This window comes from Lissotriton vulgaris, chromosome 6 (genome assembly GCF_964263255.1).
Source record: "Lissotriton vulgaris chromosome 6, aLisVul1.2, whole genome shotgun sequence".
NCBI classification, from domain to species: Eukaryota; Metazoa; Chordata; class Amphibia; order Caudata; family Salamandridae; genus Lissotriton; species Lissotriton vulgaris.
Genome location: NC_141694.1, coordinates 1,904,067,242 through 1,904,087,172, shown reverse-complemented (window position 1 = coordinate 1,904,087,172; position 19,931 = coordinate 1,904,067,242). Strand labels below are relative to the sequence as shown.

At 52.0% G+C, this 19,931-nt stretch overlaps 1 protein-coding gene across 2 annotated transcripts in view; it reads left to right on the top strand.

Moving 5' to 3' along the window:
- The first annotated feature begins 317 nt into the window (after positions 1-317).
- LOC147709861 (uncharacterized) overlaps positions 318-19,931 on the top strand; it is a 59,725-nt gene continuing 40,111 nt past the window's right edge. The window contains exon 1 of one of the 2 annotated variants that reach the window (XM_086928315.1): positions 318-421. The gene's annotated coding sequence lies outside the window, so the exon portion shown is untranslated. Of the gene's footprint in view, positions 449-19,931 lie in introns of both variants that reach the window. The other variant, XM_086928316.1, reaches the window with a different exon arrangement.

Below are 19,931 nucleotides of genomic sequence, written 5' to 3'. Positions count from 1 at the left end.
CGTCCCTAGCCCTCCCAGTCCCTCCTCTCCCCTCTGTAGGGTTAATTTTATGACTGGGCTGAACCCAGCTCCCCGCTGCCCGTCCCTTCCCCGCCTTCACTCCCCTTCCCCCGCCCGCTCCAGGCCGGGTCTGCTCTGGAGGGGGGTCCAGTAAAGCCCCCGGTCATGCCATGTCCCCCTACCTTGGGGTAGGGGCGCAAACCAAGGGGCATAACAGACAGTCATCAACATCAATTATCCCTCGGGTGGGGGTGACTAGAGGGTGTTTTTAGGACTGCCCCTACCCCGCCCCACCCCCCGCTGACCACTCCCCCCTGGATGACGCGCTTCTAACGTCACTGGCAATGGCGGAGCGACCACATAAGTCCTGAATGTCAGACTAAGCCAGGAGAATTCTTTTCACCCCGAAGTGCTGCGTGAGGTGAGCGCGCCTTGTTATCTGCGGCAGGTGAGGTGAGCGCGCCGTGTGATCTGCGGCAGGTGAGGTGAGCGCGCCGTGTGATCTGCTGCAGTGAGGTGAGCGCGCCGTGTGATCTGCGGCAGGTGAGGTGAGCGCGCCGTGTGATCTGCAGCAGGTGAGGTGAGCGCGCCGTGTGATCTGCGGCAGGTGAGCGCGCCGTGTGATCTGCGGCAGGTGAGGTGAGCCGTGTGATCTGCGGCAGGTGAGGTGAGCGCGCCGTGTGATCTGCGGCAGGTGAGGTGAGCGCGCCGTGTGATCTGCGGCAGGTGAGCGCGCCGTGTGATCTGCTGCAGGTGAGGTGAGCGCGCCGTGTGATCTGCGGCAGGTCAGGTGAGCGCGCCGTGTGATCTGCGGCAGGTGAGTTGTGTGAGGTGAGCGCGCCGTGTGATCTGCGGCAGGTGAGTTGTGTGAGGTGAGCGCGCCGTGTGATCTGCGGCAGGTGAGGTGAGCGCGCCGTGTGATCTGCGGCAGGTGAGTTGTGTGAGGTGAGCGCGCCGTGTGATCTGCTGCAGGTGAGGTGAGCGCGTCTTGTTATCTGCGGCAGGTGAGGTGAGCGCGCCGTGTGATCTGCGGCAGGTGAGGTGAGCGCGCCGTGTGATCTGCGGCAGGTGAGGTGAGCGCGCCGTGTGATCTGCGGCAGATGAGGTGAGCGCGCCATGTGATCTGTGGCAGGTGAGGTGAGCGCGCCGTGTGATCTGCGGCAGGTGAGGTGAGCGCGCCGTGTGATCTGCGGCAGGTGAGGTGAGCGCGCCGTGTGATCTGCGGCAGGTGAGCGCGCCGTGTGATCTGCTGCAGGTGAGGTGAGCGCGCCGTGTGATCTGCGGCAGGTGAGGTGAGCGCGCCGTGTGATCTGCGGCAGGTGAGTTGTGTGAGGTGAGCGCGCCGTGTGATCTGCGGCAGGTGAGGTGAGCGCGCCGTGTGATCTGCTGCAGTGAGGTGAGCGCGCCGTGTGATCTGCGGCAGGTGAGGTGAGCGCGCCGTGTGATCTGCAGCAGGTGAGGTGAGCGCGCCGTGTGATCTGCGGCAGGTGAGCGCGCCGTGTGATCTGCGGCAGGTGAGGTGAGCCGTGTGATCTGCGGCAGGTGAGGTGAGCGCGCCGTGTGATCTGCGGCAGGTGAGGTGAGCGCGCCGTGTGATCTGCGGCAGGTGAGCGCGCCGTGTGATCTGCTGCAGGTGAGGTGAGCGCGCCGTGTGATCTGCGGCAGGTCAGGTGAGCGCGCCGTGTGATCTGCGGCAGGTGAGTTGTGTGAGGTGAGCGCGCCGTGTGATCTGCGGCAGGTGAGTTGTGTGAGGTGAGCGCGCCGTGTGATCTGCGGCAGGTGAGGTGAGCGCGCCGTGTGATCTGCGGCAGGTGAGTTGTGTGAGGTGAGCGCGCCGTGTGATCTGCTGCAGGTGAGGTGAGCGCGTCTTGTTATCTGCGGCAGGTGAGGTGAGCGCGCCGTGTGATCTGCGGCAGGTGAGGTGAGCGCGCCGTGTGATCTGCGGCAGGTGAGGTGAGCGCGCCGTGTGATCTGCGGCAGATGAGGTGAGCGCGCCATGTGATCTGTGGCAGGTGAGGTGAGCGCGCCGTGTGATCTGCGGCAGGTGAGGTGAGCGCGCCGTGTGATCTGCGGCAGGTGAGGTGAGCGCGCCGTGTGATCTGCGGCAGGTGAGCGCGCCGTGTGATCTGCTGCAGGTGAGGTGAGCGCGCCGTGTGATCTGCGGCAGGTGAGGTGAGCGCGCCGTGTGATCTGCGGCAGGTGAGTTGTGTGAGGTGAGCGCGCCGTGTGATCTGCGGCAGGTGAGTTGTGTGAGGTGAGCGCGCCGTGTGATCTGCGGCAGGTGAGGTGAGCGCGCCGTGTGATCTGCGGCAGGTGAGTTGTGTGAGGTGAGCGCGCCGTGTGATCTGCTGCAGGTGAGGTGAGCGCGTCTTGTTATCTGCGGCAGGTGAGGTGAGCGCGCCGTGTGATCTGCGGCAGGTGAGGTGAGCGCGCCGTGTGATCTGCTGCAGGTGAGGTGAGCGCGCCGTGTGATCTGCGGCAGGTGAGGTGAGCGCGCCATGTGATCTGTGGCAGGTGAGGTGAGCGCGCCGTGTGATCTGCGGCAGGTGAGGTGAGCGCGCTGTGCGATCTGCTGCAGGTGAGTTGTTGGTGGCATTATTTTCACCCGGAAGTGCTGTGTTTGTACTTCCTGCAGTTTTCAGCCGAGTGTTCAAAGCCGAAGTGTAATGTTTTAAGTAATATCCGCGGGCGCTGGGTCCATAAAGACTGTTCTAATTGTATTTCAAGAGACCGCCTGCACTAGAGCAAGACTTGCTTTGTTTTTACCCCTCCTATCCAGGGCCTTGTCTCTAATCCAGTGCAATCAATCAATCAATGAAGCATTTGTAGCGCGCGCTACTCACCCGTCTCAAGGGTCTCAAGGCGCAGAGGGGGGGGGAGGGGGGGAAGAGCTGCTAATGCTCCAACAGCCGCCTCTTGAGAAGTGTCCTGAAGGTCCGCAGGTCCTGGGTGTGTCACAGGTGGATGGGGAGGGTGTTCCATGTCTTGGCGGCGGTGTGTCAGTAGGATCTGCTGCCGGTGGTCGTTCGGTGGATGCATGGAACGGTGGCGAGGGTGAGGTCGGCGGAGCGCAGCTGGCGGTTGGGAGTGTAGAAGGTGAGTCGTCTGTTGAGGTACGTTGGTCCGGCGTCGTGGAGTGCTTTGTGAGCGTGGGTGAGGAGCTTGAAGGTGGTACTCTTGTTGACGGGGAGCCAGTGCAGGTCCCTTGGGTGGCCAGTGATGGGGCTGTGGCGGGGACGTCAAGGACGAGGCATGCAGAGGCGTTCTGTATGCGTTGATGTCTTTTCTGGAGTTTGGTCGTGGTCCCCCATAGTCCAGCCTGCTGGTGACGAGGGCCTGGGTGACCGTTCTTCTGGATCCGGTGCGGATCCATCTGTAGATCTTGCGAAGCATGCAGAGGGTGTTGAAGCAGGAGGAGATGGCGTTGACTTGCTGGCTCAATGTCAGTGATGAGTCCAGGATGAACCCCAGGTTACGTGCGCTGTCGGGTGTCGGCGCAGCTCACAGCAAGGCTGGCCACCAGGAGTTGTCCCAGGCGGAGGGGGTGGAGCTGAGGATGAGGACCTCCAACTTGTCCGAGTTCAGTTTCAGGCGACTGTTCTTCATCCATTCAGCGATGGCCTTCATTCCTCCGTTGAAGTTGGTTTAGGCGGTGGCAGGGTCCTTGGTGAGGGAGAGGATCAGCTGGGCATTGTCGGCGTATGAGGCGATTTTGAGTTTGTGCGATCGGACGATGTTGGCGAGAGGTGTCATGTAGTCGTTGAAAAGGGTCGGGCTGAGGATGATCCTTGGGGTACGCCGCAGGTGATCTTGGTGGCTTCGAATCGGAATGGAGGGAGGCGAACTCTCTCTGTTCTGTCAGTGAGGAAGGAGGTGATCCAGTCCAGGGTTTTGTCGCAGATCCCTGCGTTGTGGAGGTGTGCACAGAGAGGAGCCGCCTGCACCACATCATTGAAATCGCGGCGCCTTCGGAGGACAAACACCGGACCCCTCCCCCCCCCCTACTCCTAGTCAAAGCAGATGCTGTCTGCTACACCGGGACCGGGGGTCGAGGCAACAACAACGGACCCCCTCCCATCGGCGGCAGCAGAGGGCACAGGCTACAGCACCGGGACCAGCGCGGATAGTTGTGGACAAAGAAGTGCTGGAACTTTTCCACAACCAAATCGGCGCGAAAAATGAACAAGTCGCCCCTGCCTTCTCCGGACACCGGGCTGCATCTGACCATTGGCGGAGTCAGAACGGACGCTTGACTGCCTGCCTGGAGCCTCTCACCACCCTGAGACTGTGTGCATCGCGGGAGAGGACTGAGTCGCCCCTGCCTCCTTCAGACACCGGGCTGCCCCTGACCACAGGCGGAACTTGGGTCGGTCGCTTGGCTGCCTTCTAAGCCCACTATGGCGCTGACTGGAGCTTTCTAGGGTTCCTGCGCAGTGCGCTGTCGGGAGCTTGCTAGGGATCCCTGCTCTGACGCTGATGGGAGCCTGCCAGGAGTCCCTGCTCTCCCCGGAGGTCTCCCCGGCACGCTGTGATTACTGATCCGATCTGGAGTGACGGAGCGGAGTCCCGAGGCAATCGGGAAACACTCACCATCGCCTATCGAGGCGGGAGGGGCTGCAGTTCTAAGAAGCTATGACGGTATGCAGTACTATGGACCCTGACGGTGCGATCCTGCCAACTCGCATGGCGCTGCGGACTGCTGCTGCATGAAGCCTCAGACCCTGACCCTGGTGCCCGTCGTGATCCTGGCAACGCTCCTGGCTTAAGAGCGGAGACTCCCGGCACGCGGTGATTACAAATCCGATTTGCACGGCGCTGAGGACTGCTGCTACAGCTCAGAACGCAGGGGAATTGTAATTAAGGGGAACAGGCAATCGGGAACCACGCAAAAACGCCCATCGAGACGGTTAGAGGCTGCACCCCTGCTGCTCTGCCATGCACAATCATTATCCAGCAACCTGCTATGCACACTGAGGTTGTTTACACTCTGGCTAGTCATGTGATAGATAACCTTACTATCAACATCGACGTGCTTGCTGAGTAGCACCCACAAATAAGGTATTTATTCTCCCCATTCGCTTGCACACATTTTTGAAAAACTTCCTTTGTTCAAAATGGCTGGAGCCATAAAACTGTAGTCATAAATCCCATCCGCTACCTTCTTTTGGTCACGAGGCTCCGCAATTTAACTCCCCCACACAAGACCTCCATAGCAGAGATAAGACTCCCTCCAGCAAGCTAGGGACTGGACTTGCTTGAATAGAAACTGAAACTGCACTTCCCTGCTCTCAAAGCAAAACAACAAAAAGAGGACTAACTATCTATCTTCACTATTTGGTGGCCATTTCAGATTGGTCTCTCTCCCTCTTGGGCGGCCATTTTGGACTAGTCATTCTCTCTATCCGACCATTCCCTAAGACCTGGCCTTGTTAGATAGCACACTTTACATAGCTTTGTATTTAAACCCTCATGTGACTAAGAGTCTACCTTTTATTGCAGTACTATACCTCTACTTGTATTTTGTACATTTTGTGTAACCTGCACAAACCTCACTCTTCTTACTAGTAATGTACAGTTCGCTACCTCAATTATTTCTGTCTGCTCGCTAATGTCATTTCTGCTTCATGCAGCTTTTGGTTGCACCGGTACCTTGTATCAGTATATCATTCTTTGATTTGTTTATTGTACATTTTGTAAGCTGCACCTATTTCACTTTTATGCCTGGAATGCAACGACTGATACCTCACATATACCATCATGCAGCTTCTTGGTTGCACCGGTATCCTGTTCTCAGCACATCATTAGTACCATTCTTGTAGTTGTCTATTGTACATTTTTGTAAGCTGCACCTATCTCACCTTTATCCTGGAATTTCTCACTTTTATCCCGGAATGCACCGATTGATACCTCATATATTTACGTAGATTTTTGTACATTGTGTTAACTGTATCGTGTGCTACCTCATATACACTTACACCTTGCACTTTGTAATTCACCGTATATACCATATGCTACTATTGTGTATCAAGTGCACTTGCACCTATTGACACTATGGTTTTAGGGCATGTGAGTCCCCATCCGAAATGGCCAGCTGGACTAGGAGTCTGCAAGACTTGTAGGGCGCCAGGCCAGTAGATATTTGTTGGTGTTGGAAATCGCTATGCATATAGTATATTCTCCGCACCCTGCCCTGAGCACCTCTACTGATACTCTTAAGATGTTGAGGCTGGTTTGCACACCTAGGCTTTGCTAGTCCCAAACGGCACATTAGCTCTGATATCCTCACCTTAACGTCCGGACTATGTGCCCCCTTTATGCCCTTCTATTTCTCTTCTCCACCGCTTTCCCAGTAACACCTTCCTCTTATCCCCCCCACACTCCTTCGCCACTTTTCACCATCATGGCCACCCCCCGAGTTAAGGCTGGAACTAATTGCTACAAAATCATTTATCCTCCTAGCCTGTCTAAAGCCGCAACTAAACGATGGAAACATGACACTATTGAACGTTTCCCAGATTCCCTTTTTGTGGATCAATTTTACAATAGTCGTTTTGGGAGGCTAAAAAATGATTTCATTTTCTTCACTCATGACATCCCCTCCTGGTCCAACAGTTTTTACTATTCCCTCAACGTCACCTCCTCCTCCTCTATCCCCCATGGGAAAAAACTAAAAATTTCCCCCTCTGCTTGCTTCAAAGGTAACCTCACTATCTCACTCTACAACAATGGTACTGTCCTGATCCAAGGCACAGACAACTGCCTCTCGCTCTTTGACTGCCTCTTCCCCCTCCTTACTCCCCTCCTCTGCAACCGGATTCCGCCATCACTCTCCTTCCAGCTCCACCCATTACTCCCTTTCTCCTCCGCAGACCCCACCTCACTCCAATTGGCGGCTCCCTCGAGGAGCACAGGTCGGCCCCCTTCCCTCCCCCCCCCTTGTGACCTCCCCTCCTATTCCTCCCCCCTCACAGTATATCCCTTCACACATCATTTCAACCTTACCACAAGCCAATACGCTCCTCGTCCCATCTGCACCATCCCGTTTCTCCAATCTCTTCTCCTCCCCCATCTTCCTTCCCATTACCCCCCTTTTTAGCCCACCTCTCCTCCGTCCCTCTCCCCTAGTGTACTTTCCTTATGCTCCCCTCACCCCTTCCATCCCTCCCCCTTACCCCCTCCTCCCCTCGTTATTCACCCCGTCCTCTCCTCAATCCCACCGCATCTCTCTCCTCCCTCCTACTCCGCCAGGAATGCTGCACTACTCTCCTTCCCCGCCCGGTAACCCCCTCCACTTCCCTCCCTCGGGCCCAGCAGAACCACTTCCTCTCTTCAACTCCCCTTTCTCCCAACACCCCTCACTCTCCCTGATGCCCGTTCCCTCGCAGCCACCTCTCCTAGCTGACAGGTCCTCCACAACCACCTCACCTCTTTTCCTCCCAAACCTCCTACATTCTCATGACGCCACACAGGCCTCCCCTCTCATTCTACCCAACTGCCGAGTTCCGCACACCTCTCCCCCTAAATTTGTCCTTAATTCCTCTCCCTCTTGCAACACCAACCTCCGTTTCACTAACTCCCGCTCTCACCCACTACCCTTCCCCACTTATGAACCCCACACCCAAAATTACCTCCTTTCCTGCCACCTCTCCCTGCCTGCCACCACCCACTCCACCCCCCCTTGTTTCAATAGAGCCACCCAACCTTCCCCAACCCAACCTTCCGTGCTCTGCCCCATTCTCACTGGAAAACACACTAGGCTCTCTTATCACCTCCATCTCCCAGCTTACAGCTGCCATTTCACTTTTATGCTCTAAGATTGTCATCCCTTCTTGTACCGCTACTCCCTCCCAACTTCCCACGAGATGCACCTCGCCCCCTCACCCCAGTACAGCCAAGCTTAACCTATCATCGGGAAACTCTGTTAACTCACTCAAGCCCTTGAGTGCCACCCCTCCTCAACCGACATACCCTAGCAACCCCACTATCTACGCCATTCCGATCATCACCTCTGTCAGAACAAAGCATCCACCTAAACCCCCCCGAGCACCCCCTCATAAGTACAATATCCCGATCACCCTTCAGAGCCCTAGTGCCCCCGTCACCAAAACAGTCTTGACTGAGCTGCGCTGCATGCTTCACAACTGCAGATCTGCAGTAAAACACAAACTTGAAATCTCCGATATCATCACCCTTCATAATATTGACATGCTCTTCCTCACAGAGACCTGGTTCAAAGATACATCTCACTCTATATTTGATCTCCTATTACCCACAGGCTACTCTTTACTTAGGAATGACAGAACTGACAACACGGGGGGAGGTGTTGCAGTCATCTTTAGAAACACCCTCCAACTCAAGGCCTCTCCTAACAGCTCCTCCAAAACCTTTGAATGCCTTTCTCTTGAGCTTCAATTGCAACACCGTTCACCCCTCAGATTCCATGTCATTTACCGCCCGCCTCGTAGTGGCCCTTCGTTTATGGATGAACTCACCAACTTCATCAGCGACCAATACTCGCGAAGTGACAATCAGACCTTCGTGGGTGACTTCAATCTCCACTGGGGAGTACCGCAAGACTCCTCTGCGAACTCACTGGCCACTTTCCTATCTACTAACGATCTTATCCAACACTGCACTGAATCAACCCATTCTAAGGGCACAATCCTGGACCTTGTTATATCTAAAGCAGGCATGCTTTCTACCACTACCCCAATTCATGTAGATTGGTCTGACCACCTCCTCATCCCATTCTCTCTTCAACTTTCACACTCTATAACTCTTGGCCAACCCAAGAGGGCCATCTCATGGTTCCGGGATGCTAAAAATATTGATGTCGGTCCCCTCTGTGAATCAGCTTTGCTATCCCTTCCAAGGCTCGACCCGAACCTAGATGTTGACGAACTCACCTCTCAAAGCCTCACAGTTCTTGCAGCTGAAATTAATAAAGTCGCTCCACTCAAAAGCAAAAGGTTAAGGCCCACTCCCTCAGCACCTTGGTTCAACAAATCCCTTTATGAGGAAAGGAAGCAGCTAAGATCCCTGGAGAAACAATGGAGGCAAGTGCCCTTCTCCGACAATTTGGCCAAGCTTCGCTCAGCAAGATCCAAGTACCACAAGCACATCTTCCTTGGGAAAGCGACACACTTCAAAACCCTCCTTGATTCCGCCAAAAATAGACCCAAAAAACTATTTGATCTCATCAAAATGCCTAACTGCTCTCCCCCAACCTCCAAGGTGGATGATTCCACAAAGAGAGCAGCGGATTTCGCTATATTCTTCGATGAAAAAGTGAAATCACTTGTGGATCAGGTCGCTCATCCTACCCCTCCAGAGGAGCGCAAATCCTTAGCCATTTGGCAGAGCTTTGACCCTATATCTGAAGATGCCCTTCTCAAGTGCATACGAGAAACGAAGCCATCCAACCATTCTCTTGACCCTATCCCCAGTGCCATTGCCATTGACTTCTATACCCATTCCCTCTCCTATTGGACCACTCTGATCAACCTCTCCCTCTGGCAAGGCTCCCTTCCTGCCTCCTTCAAAACTGGGCAGGTCACCCCTCTTCTGAAAAAACCCACTGCTGATGCGAATGACCTCAACAACTTCCGCCCCATCACTAACCTTCCCTTTCTGGCGAAGATCACAGAAAGATGTGTAGCAAAACAACTCTCCTGTCATATCAAGGACAATGACCTTCTAGACCACTGTCAGTCCGGCTTCATCCAAAACTGCAGCACTGAAACAGCCCTACTGCAAGTGGTTGATGACGCGTTGAGGATACTCGATTCAGGGGGGTCCTGCCTGCTAATTCTCCTTGACCTTTCCGCAGCCTTTGACACTGTCAATCACAATACCCTCCTCAATATTCTTCAACAGAGAAAGGGCATGGAGGGCACTGTGCTTAAATGGTTTGCATCCTTCCTTTCTGGCAGATCCCAAATGATCAAAATAGCGAACAGTCTTTCACCTCCTGTGGCGGTAGGTCAAGGTGTTCCCCAAGGCTCGATACTTGCTCCCACACTGTTCAATCTCTATTTAGAACCACTGGGAAATATCCTAAGTAAATCCGGGATTCACTATCATCTTTATGCTGACGACACTCAACTCTACCTCAAGATTGCCTCTACTCACGATCTTTCCATCCTAAGCTCCACTCTCGACTCCATTCAAAACTGAATGTCAACTCATCAACTGATTCTGAATCCCTCCAAAACTGAATTCCTCCTCTTCTCCTCCTCACTCTCTCCTCCCCCGGTTCAATCATGGATGGATCAGATGAATCTACTAAACAATAAACCCATCATTGTCGACAGCGCCAAATCCCTTGGTGTCATACTAGACAAAAAACTTAATCTAATTCCCCACATCAATTCCATTGCGAAATCAGCTCGATACCAACTGCGCCTTCTTTGGGGAATCCGTCGCTTCTTCGCGGAGCGGGACCTTATAACCCTGGTGCAAGCACTGGTCCTCTCCAGACCCGACTACTGCAATGCTCTTCTTACTGGCCTCCCCAAATCCCACGTGTCCCCACTTAAGTCTGTTTTCCACTCAGCAACTCGTTTCATTTATGGGGCCAAAAGAAGCGATCACATCACACTGATGTTATCTACCCTCCGCTGGCTTCCCTTTGAGGCTAGAGCTATCTACAAGACCGCTTGTATCACCCACAAAGCCTTGCACTCCTCTTCTCCTCTCTACCTGGCGAATAAACTGAAACTCTCTGGAGGCTCTAGACCTTCACGCAATGCGGAGAATCTACTGCTTGAACCTCCCACTTTCAAGAAGGAAAGAACGATGGCCCAATCATTTTCAGGCAACGCAGTGAGAATCTGGAACTCATTGCCGCCTCTGCTCCGGACCACAGCCTCCTCCCAGGCCTTTAAAAGGGACCTCAAAGCTCTCCTCCTCCAGGGACACCTCCAAAAGTAACTCTCTTCTGTCTGAAGGAAGATCTCCCACTACTGATAATTTCTACTTCTCATGTCCATGGAAGTGCCTTCCCAGTGTGTTCTTGCGGTTAGAGTGTTTGCCTTTTATTGCAGTATTATCCATGTACTTGTGTTTGGTACCCTCTTGCAACTTGCACTCACCACTTTGCCCCTGTAACACACGGTTTGCTTCCTCTCACAGGTTTTTTACCTTTGATACTTACACAAGTGCCACTTTTGCCTACGTAATCGTTTGTTCTTGTGCTTGAGTGTGTAACATATACTGCAGTATTATACCACAAATTATACTCTATTTTCTCTTGTAGCCTGCACACTTGTCACTTTTCCCTCCTGAGCACTTTTTACTACCTCATGTATTTTTGGTAGCCCACATTTGTACTACCTCATGTATTTTGTTTGCTCACAAGTGTCACAATTACCTTGTCTACCTCATGTATTTTTGGTTTCTCACAATTTTTACTACCTCATGTATTCTTGGTTGCTCACAATTATCACTTTACCGTATGTAACATAACGAATGCCTCTGCAATCTGTTGCTCGTGTAACGTTCTCAGTTTGTATCTTTTCTGTTCCTATTGTGAAGCGCTCTGACACCTTCGGGTAAAGTCCACGCTATATAAAATTGCATAAATAAATAAATAAATAAATAAATAGAATGTGGTGGCAGATGGTGTTGAAGGCGGCAGAGAGGTCTAGGAGGATGAGGGCCGCAGTTTCGCCGTTGTACAGCAGGGTCCTGATGTCATTGGCGGCGGCGATGAGGGCAGTTTTGGTGCAGTGGTTGCAGCGGAATCCGGATTGGGAGAGTCCAGGGTCTTATTCTCTTCGAGGAAGCGGGTCAGTTGTCTGTTGATGATCTTCTCGATGACTTTTGCAGGGAACTGGGGCAGGGAGATGGGATGGAAGTTCTTGAGGTCCTTTGGGTCTGTCTTGAGTTTCTTGAGTTAGGGTGCTGATCTCTGCGGGTTTCCAACTCCCCGGAAGGTGGCGGCCTCGAAGAAGCTGCTGGAGATCTTCCGGAGTTGTGGTGCGATGATGGAGCTCGCTTTGTTGAAGATGTGGTGAGTGGTGGGGTCTGATGGTGAGCTGAAGTGGATGGTGTTCATGGCTTTGACTGTGCCTTATTCATTGACGTGGTTCCAGGAGAGCAGGAGGCTGGTGTGACTGGGGGGCGGTGAGTCTGAGGTATCGACAGCTGTCGGGGGAGTCTGAGTGTTGAAGCTGTTGTGGATGTCTATGATCTTGCGGTGGAAGAAGGTGGCTAAAGAGTCTCAGAGGTCTTGATACGACAGGATGTCGCTAGAGCTGGAGCTGGGGTTGGCGATTTCCTTCACGATGTTGAAGAGCTCTTTGCTGTTGTGTGCATTGTTGTCGATACGTTCCTTAAAGGAGGTCCTTTTGGCAGTTCGAATGAGTTGGTGGTGCCTGCGGCTGGCGTTCTTGAGGGCTGCGTGGTTGTCCGGTGTCTTCTCATGGTGCCACTTCTTCTTAGTCTTCGGCAGGTCTGCTTGGATGTCTGGAGGTCGGTGGTGAACCTATTGGCCCTTCTGTTGGTGCGTCTGTTTGAGGGTTTCTTGATCGGGGCGAGAGTGTTGGCGCAGTCGTCGATCCATTGCCTGAGGTTGCAGGCGGCTGTGTCAGTGACGGTGTGGTTGGTAGGTCAGTGTCGGGTGAGGGTGGTGATTAGCTGGTCTTCGGTGACCTTGTTCCAGCTGCGGTTGGGGATACGTTGTGGGTGGTTGTGTGTGTTGCTTTTCTTGAAGGAGAATTGAATGTAGTGGTGGTCGGTCCAGTGGAGTTCGGTGGTGTGGCTGAAAGTGACGTGGCTGCTGGCGGAGAAGATGGGGTCGAGCATGTGTCCGGCGAAGTGAGTTGGTGTCGTGACGAGCTGTTTGAGTCAAAGGTTAGCGAGGTTGTCCAGCAGGGTGGTGGAGTTGCTGTTGTTAGTGTTCTCAAGGAGGATGTAGTCTCTGGGGGCCAGGGCGTGCGAGCTGAAGACGCCTGTGATGGAGACGCTGAACTGTGGCCGAGGCCAGGGGGTCTGTAGAAGAGGGTTCCTCTGAGGGTGGTGTTGGAATCGATGTGGATCTAGAAGTGCAGGAGTTCGGCAGTGCTGAATGTTGTCTTCGGTGTTGGTCAAGATTCTGAGGGTATTTCTGTGGACGATGGCGATTCCTCCTCCTTGTCTGTTGTTACGGTCTCTGCGGCTGATCTTGTAGCTAACCGGGATGGCTATGGCAATATTGGGTGCCGATGAGGGGTTCAACCAGGTCTCCGTCAGGAAAGCGACGTCCGGGCAGGATGAGTCAAGCAGGTCCCAGAGTTCGACGGAGCGGGTGTTGAGCAGTATGCATCTGAGATGGTTGTGGCCTGCCCTGGTGGGAGGGGCAGGTCGTGCTGGTGTATGCTGGCTGGTGAAGCTGCAGTTTCGGCAGGTGAAGGGTCCGTGGGTGTGCCTCGGGGTGGCCTGGAAGCAGGTAGATGAATGGCCGGCGTTGAGTGCGGGAGGATGTTGGCGTTGTAGCGGTGTCGTTGCACTCGCGTGGGCCAGGGGGTCTGGCACTGGGCGTAGTCCAGGCACGGGCGGGCGCATCTGGGCTTGCCTTAGGCGCGTAGCGGCCTCCATTAAGAAGTGGAGGTGGAAGGGAGGAGCAGCTGGGAGGCGGGAGGGGAGAGCAAATGGGCTAGCAAGGGGGGGCGGGCCTCAAGGGATGCAGCAGCGGGAAGGGGAGAATATGCGGAATAGCAAGGACAAGAGAGATAGGAGAAAAGGCAAATGAGGCAGATAGAAGCAAAATGAACGCAAAAGAGGTGAAATGCAGTGAGAATCAAAAGTGAATAGAAAAGCGGAAGGCAGGCGAAGGGGAAAAACAGATGAGAGGGCAGGCAGAAACTCGCAGGGAGGGCGGGAGCAAGGGCACAAACTGGTGGCGCTGTGCGGCGTGGGGAGCGACCAGCCTGTAACATTTCCAATCTTACATAGGTGTCTAGGAACAATTTAATAAAAAAATCACCGCTCAGACTGCCACTCCTGTTGGGTACTCCTACTCTCACTCAGAGCTCATCTTGGGTGTATCCCACTCTGAATACATATTGGGTGTACCCCTCTCCGAATACATATTGGGTGTTCCCTCCCCCCAATCAGAGCACATATTAGTGTACCCTCCTCACACTCAGAGCACATATTGGGTGTACCCTCCTCCCACTTGGAGCACATATTGGTGTACCCTACTCCCACTCAGAGCACATATTGGGTGCACCCTACTCCCACTCAAAGCACATATTGGGTGCACCCTACTCCCGCTCAAAGCACATATTGGTGTACCCTACTCCCACTCAGAGCACATATTGGGTGCACCCTACTCCCACTCAAAGCACATATTGGGTGTACCCTCCTCCCACTTGGAGCACATATTGGTGTACCCTCCTCCCACTCAGAGCACATATTGGGTGCACCCTACTCCCACTCAAAGCACATATTAGTGTACCCTCCTCCCACTCAGAGCACATATTGGGTGTATCCTCCTCCCACTTGGAGCACATATTGGGTGCACCCTACTCCCACTCAAAGCACATATTAGTATACCCTACTCCCACTCAGAGCACATATTGGGTGTTCCCTCGCCTCAATCAGAGCACATATTAGTGTACCCTCCTCCCACTCAGAGCACATATTGGTGTACCCTACTCCCACTCAGAGCACATATTGGGTGCACCCTACTCCCACTCAGAGCACATATTGGGTGCACCCTACTCCCACTCAAAGCACATATTGGGTGTACCCTCCTCCCACTTGGAGCACATATTGGTGTACCCTACTCCCACTTAGAGCACATATTGGGTGCACCCCACTCCCACTCAAAGCACATATTGGGTGTACCCTCCTCCCACTTGGAGCACATATTGGGTGCACCCTACTCCCACTCAAAGCACATATTAGTATACCCTCCTCCCACTCAAAGCACATATTGGGTGTACCCTCCTCCCACTTGGAGCACATATTTTGATGTCAGAATTTTTTTAATGGGGTTCCCTCCACCCAAGCTATTTATTGGCTGAGTAGGCTACATTGATGGTGGCAGTAGGTTGGCTGTGAGGACCACTGGTGTTTTCTTGTTGGTGCTTGCATGCATTCTCTGCTGTTTGTGTCTTTGGACGGTTGTCTGGCTGGTTGTGTACACACTCCATTATCCACCTGTCTCTTGCTTAGGTGTGAGTTGGTCTCATTGCCATGTTCTGTCAACTGTCCAGGGCATGGTGATGAGGCCCCTGTGTGATGTACACATACTTGTTCTTGATGAGTATTGCTTCTCCTAATATTTTGTCTTTATGCTCAGACCATTCTCCATTTTTTCTTTTACAAAAAGAGAACCAAATAAACACCTAACAAAGTAACGTCGCTAAGACCTCCTAAAATAAAATCCTTTTCTATTCTACCAAAGAACATCAAGAGTTCCCAGTCTCCTTTACTTCAAAGCCTCACTGGCAAGCTCATGTGCAGGTCCAGACGTTGGCGGTCTTGACCACCGGCATGGGTTGCTAACTCTCCAGAGATAGTTTTTCAAAGTCTATAGTTTTTGACAGTCCTAGGTCTCAAATTATACCTGGGCCAATCACAATCCGGATGCTCAAATAGAGGTATTGGTATCAATTTAGACTCAACAGGAGTGAAGTTGCCCAGTGGATGTTCCCTGCTCCTTCTTCAATCAGCTCACCATCATTAAAAGATACTTGCTGTGGAATTTGTTCATTTCCAATTTAAAAGTTTCTTGCTTCACACATTGATCAAAAAACAAAGGTGATGAAGCTTTCTCAACATGGTGGGCACGCAGCCAGTGTTCGTGTCCCTTGCACTTTCAGCAGTCTGAGTGGCCAGTAGCACTTGCACCGTGAATCTGGGGAATGTTTCAGGAGTTCAAAATATGTTGCCATCTTGGTGTTAGTTTTATGACATAGGATATTGCTCCCGTGGTCTGTAATGCGTGTCTTGATAGGTCTGGTGGTCATGCCTATAAAACGGAGTCCACAGGGGCAGGTGAGCATGTATATGCGATTAGGAGGGTTGCAGTTAGTGTGCCTCCTTCGCTGCCATTTAAACCCACTGCAAAATGTGATATCTTTAGTAGGTTTTGTAAGTGGGCAAACTGTACAGGCACCGCATAGGTAGTGTACCACAACAGGTGGAAGGTCCCACAATGATCTCTGTGTGGTGGTATTGTGGACTTTGGGCCTGGTATGTATCAGCATATCCTCAAGGTTGCTGGTGACCTTTAAAAGCATACCTCGGAGTGGGCAGGTTAAGTGTAGCTTGGCAGTTTGGTCTGGACTGTTCCCATGAGGCACAGGGTCAAGACTGATTTGCATATGGCCGGGTCTAAACTGGGAACTTTGGTGAGCAAAAGAACAATGGATTTAACCCAGATCTTTTGACTGGGGGAGAATGTTTGCATTGTCAGCATTCCCTCAATCATTTGTTTGCTGTAACAGTTTTAAAGCCGGCCACTGAACTGCAATTCCTCCTAATTCGGAGGAACTGACTGTAAGAAACTGGCTCTATATATATATTGCACCAAAGTGAGGTACAGGAGTCCCAAAAGGTAAGCAGAGGTTAAAGTTAGATAGAACCTTACTCCCTAATATTGGTAGCTTGGTTGAGCAGTAAGGCAGTATTGGAGGACAGTGTTAAGCATTTGATGTACCCACTCAGTCAGCAAACGAATTCACACACTCAAGAACTGAACTCTAGGCCAATTGTTGTTGTATAAAAATATACTGTTTATTTTTAAAACCAAGCAAGCCTGGTACAGGTGAGCATTAAATACTTTTCAGTAATACGTTACTGGATATAAAACAGTTTGAAAATGCAAAAGAAATTGTACTTTGTTTGATTTACAGGGGAGCAGTAGAATGCAACAATTAGCAAATACAGTACATGGAAGTGAATAGGCTTTTTCAGTAAATTGCAGGTAACTTACTTTTTACATTATTTTACTAACTCAGTGCGGGATACCTAGATTCAGCACTGGGACATTTCCTAGAAACAGGTAAGTAATTACGTTTTGGTTATTCGAATGATTTTAAAGAATATTTTCAGTTTTCAAAACTCCACACTTGGAAACATTTTGTAGCAGTACATTGGGGTCGGATCTTCTTACCAGCTCCTGGTCGCATTTAGGGGCGCCATCTGGATTTAGGCTGCAGGCCTAGTCTGGAGGCAGGTCAGGGGTCATCGGTCTCAGGTTAGGATCGCTGGGGTGACCTCCTCGTGGTGTTTTTCCACTCTAGGCCGGGCCGGGTTCAGCGGGTGCAGAGAGGGCTGGATTTGAGGTCTCTGGCTAGCACCAGAATCTGCAGTTTAAACACCTCTGGTGTTCACGGTAGAAACAGTCTGGGAAGTGAAGGCAGGCAGTTCCTCCAGGGTTTGTGACGTTGCTGGATGCTGCACATGCCGGGATTTCGCTGGAGCAGGTTTGACGGGAGACAGGCCAGTAGGACTTGGGCCAAGTCAGTGGGCGATGTCCTCTTGTTAGCTCTGCACGGCTCTTTGTCCTTCTTCTTTTCTTCTTGTAGTTAGTCTGGATCTGCCTTCTTGGTTCAGGGCTGCCCCCTAAATACTGTATTTAGGGGGCGTTTTAGGGGTCTTGAGGTCAGTAGCCAATGGGCTACTGACCTTAGAATGACTACACCCTTGGTGTGCTGACCCCACTTGGGGGTGTGAGCACAATCCCTAGTCCTGATTGGGGAGTGCCTGCCATCTGCAAGATTGTGAGCACTGGAGAGTGGGCTTCACTTTGCCTCTCCCACCTGAGGGGTGGAGTTGGCAGAGGTGGGCACACCTCCTGGGCTGGCTAGTTTTTCCCGCTTGTCTTCCCGCCGAAAAGGAGGGGAGACAGGAAGGGGGCCTGCTCCTGATAGCAGGAGAGACGGGTTCGCATTACAAAGGCTGCCAAACCTTTGACGCTCCCTTGCCTCAGATGGCTCTTCCTGGCCTAGGTGACGTGTGAGCACCTCCACCCAGGGAAGGCTTTGTTTCTGGGTTCAGGGAGCGTTGGCTCCTACCCTAGGGGTACAGAAACATGTCTTGTGGTGGCAGGCTGGTGTGTGCCAGTCAGGGAACCCACCAGAGGCTGGTCGTTTTTCAGGGGGCATCTAAAAGATGCCTTCTGTTTGCATTTTTCATTAAATCCCACACTGGCATCAGTGTGGGTTTAATGTGCTGAGAAGTTTGATACCAAACTTCTCAGTTTTCAGTATAACCATTATGGTGCTGTGGAGCTCCTAATGACACGCTACCAGTACCATATACTCTTAATGGTGTCACTGCACTTACAATGTTGGTGGGTTTTCTGTACAGTGCAGTACTGATTTGACCTTCGTCTAACATGATCCCGAGGTCAAGGAAAGGGATATTATTGTATGAGATGGTGCTGGTGAACTTCATATAGGGGTTTAAGGTGTTGATCCAGTGACAAAATTCATCACATCTCGATCTTTCCCTCTTCCACAAGACGAGGATGTCATGAATAAACCTCTTCCACAAAACCACATAAGTGAGGTAGGGGTTCGATGGACTGTGGATCTTTCTTTCCTCAAAGGCAGACATATACAAGCACGCCACACTCGGCGCAAATGTGCTGCCCATTGAAGTGCCCTGGGTCTGATGATAGTTATTTATTATATTCAAAACCTTTCTCAGTCAATGCCAGCGTGGCACGTTCGAGCACGAATGGCACTGGAGTCGGCGAGCCCCAATGTGATCGAGTCAGTGTATCCTCTCACACTTAATGTGGCACGTTGTGGGATGTTGGTGTAGAGGGCCTCAACATCCAGGGTAACTAGGAGGTTAATTTCTTCTGGATGCTGGACCCCCTCAATCAGGCGGAGGTCATCAGTGGTGTCTGGTAAGAACAATGGAATGGCTCTAACCAGGGGTTGCAAAAAATAATCACAGAACCTAGAGAGTGGTTCCAGGATTGACCCAATCCCCGAGATGATTGGCCTACCGGGCACTGGAGTAACCCCTTTGTGAATCTTTGGCAAGATGTAAAAGAAGGGTGTCTTGGGTCCTTGGTGATGAGCAGTGCTTAATTTGTAACATATTATGTGCCAGGGCTCTGACCAGGAGGCCACTGCAGCTTGCACCACCCATCACCCTTGTCATTGCTGCCAAAACAACTACTAACCATCTCTCTCGCATGTTAATGTGACGGTTCAGATTATTCCAGGTCCCCAAAGCTAAAGGAATGGCTGGGGAGGCAGGTAATTAGCAATTTTAATGTATATTGTATACCTAAACAACTGATGTTCTGCTCATCTCTAAATTAGATGAGCAGCGCCACCATGTGGTAGATTGTTCTGTGTATGGCGTTGACGATTAGGTGCCAGTGCCGAGCACTGAGAACCAATTAAGTGTCGGTGCTTAGCACCGGAAAACACCGGCTCAAATTAAGTACTGGTGATGAGGAATTCTGCTTCCTTCTTAGTGATCCACCCCTCAGTCTCAGCAGAGAAGACCACAGTTGATATAATGGTGGCTAGTTGCGGGGTGGGGTCATCTGTTATGGGAGTGTAATATTTCCGGTTGCTGAGTTGTCGTAGGCATTCTGTATCGTAGTCAACAGTTGACATGATAACTGTGGCCCCTCCCTTATCGGCTTGTTTAATGGTAATGTCGAGGTCATCCGCCGGAGCCCTGACAGCCGTCAGCTCAGCTGAGGATAAATTGTGAAAGGTAGTGGCTTTAATGTCACTGGTTAGGAGTACAGCCTGTTCAAATGTCAATACCTCGTTTGGTACCATGCTACTGTTTGGTGTGAATGCGGATGGTTTTTGTAGCCCTGAGGCCTCAGTCGGGATGGTTGGTTTGTCTTGGAAAAAGGCTTTGAGGCGTATCTTACAAAAAAAGCCTTGAATTTCACAGGTGTCACAAAACTTATCAGTCGTAGGGGTAGGGACATAACCCAAACCTTTCTGTAGTAC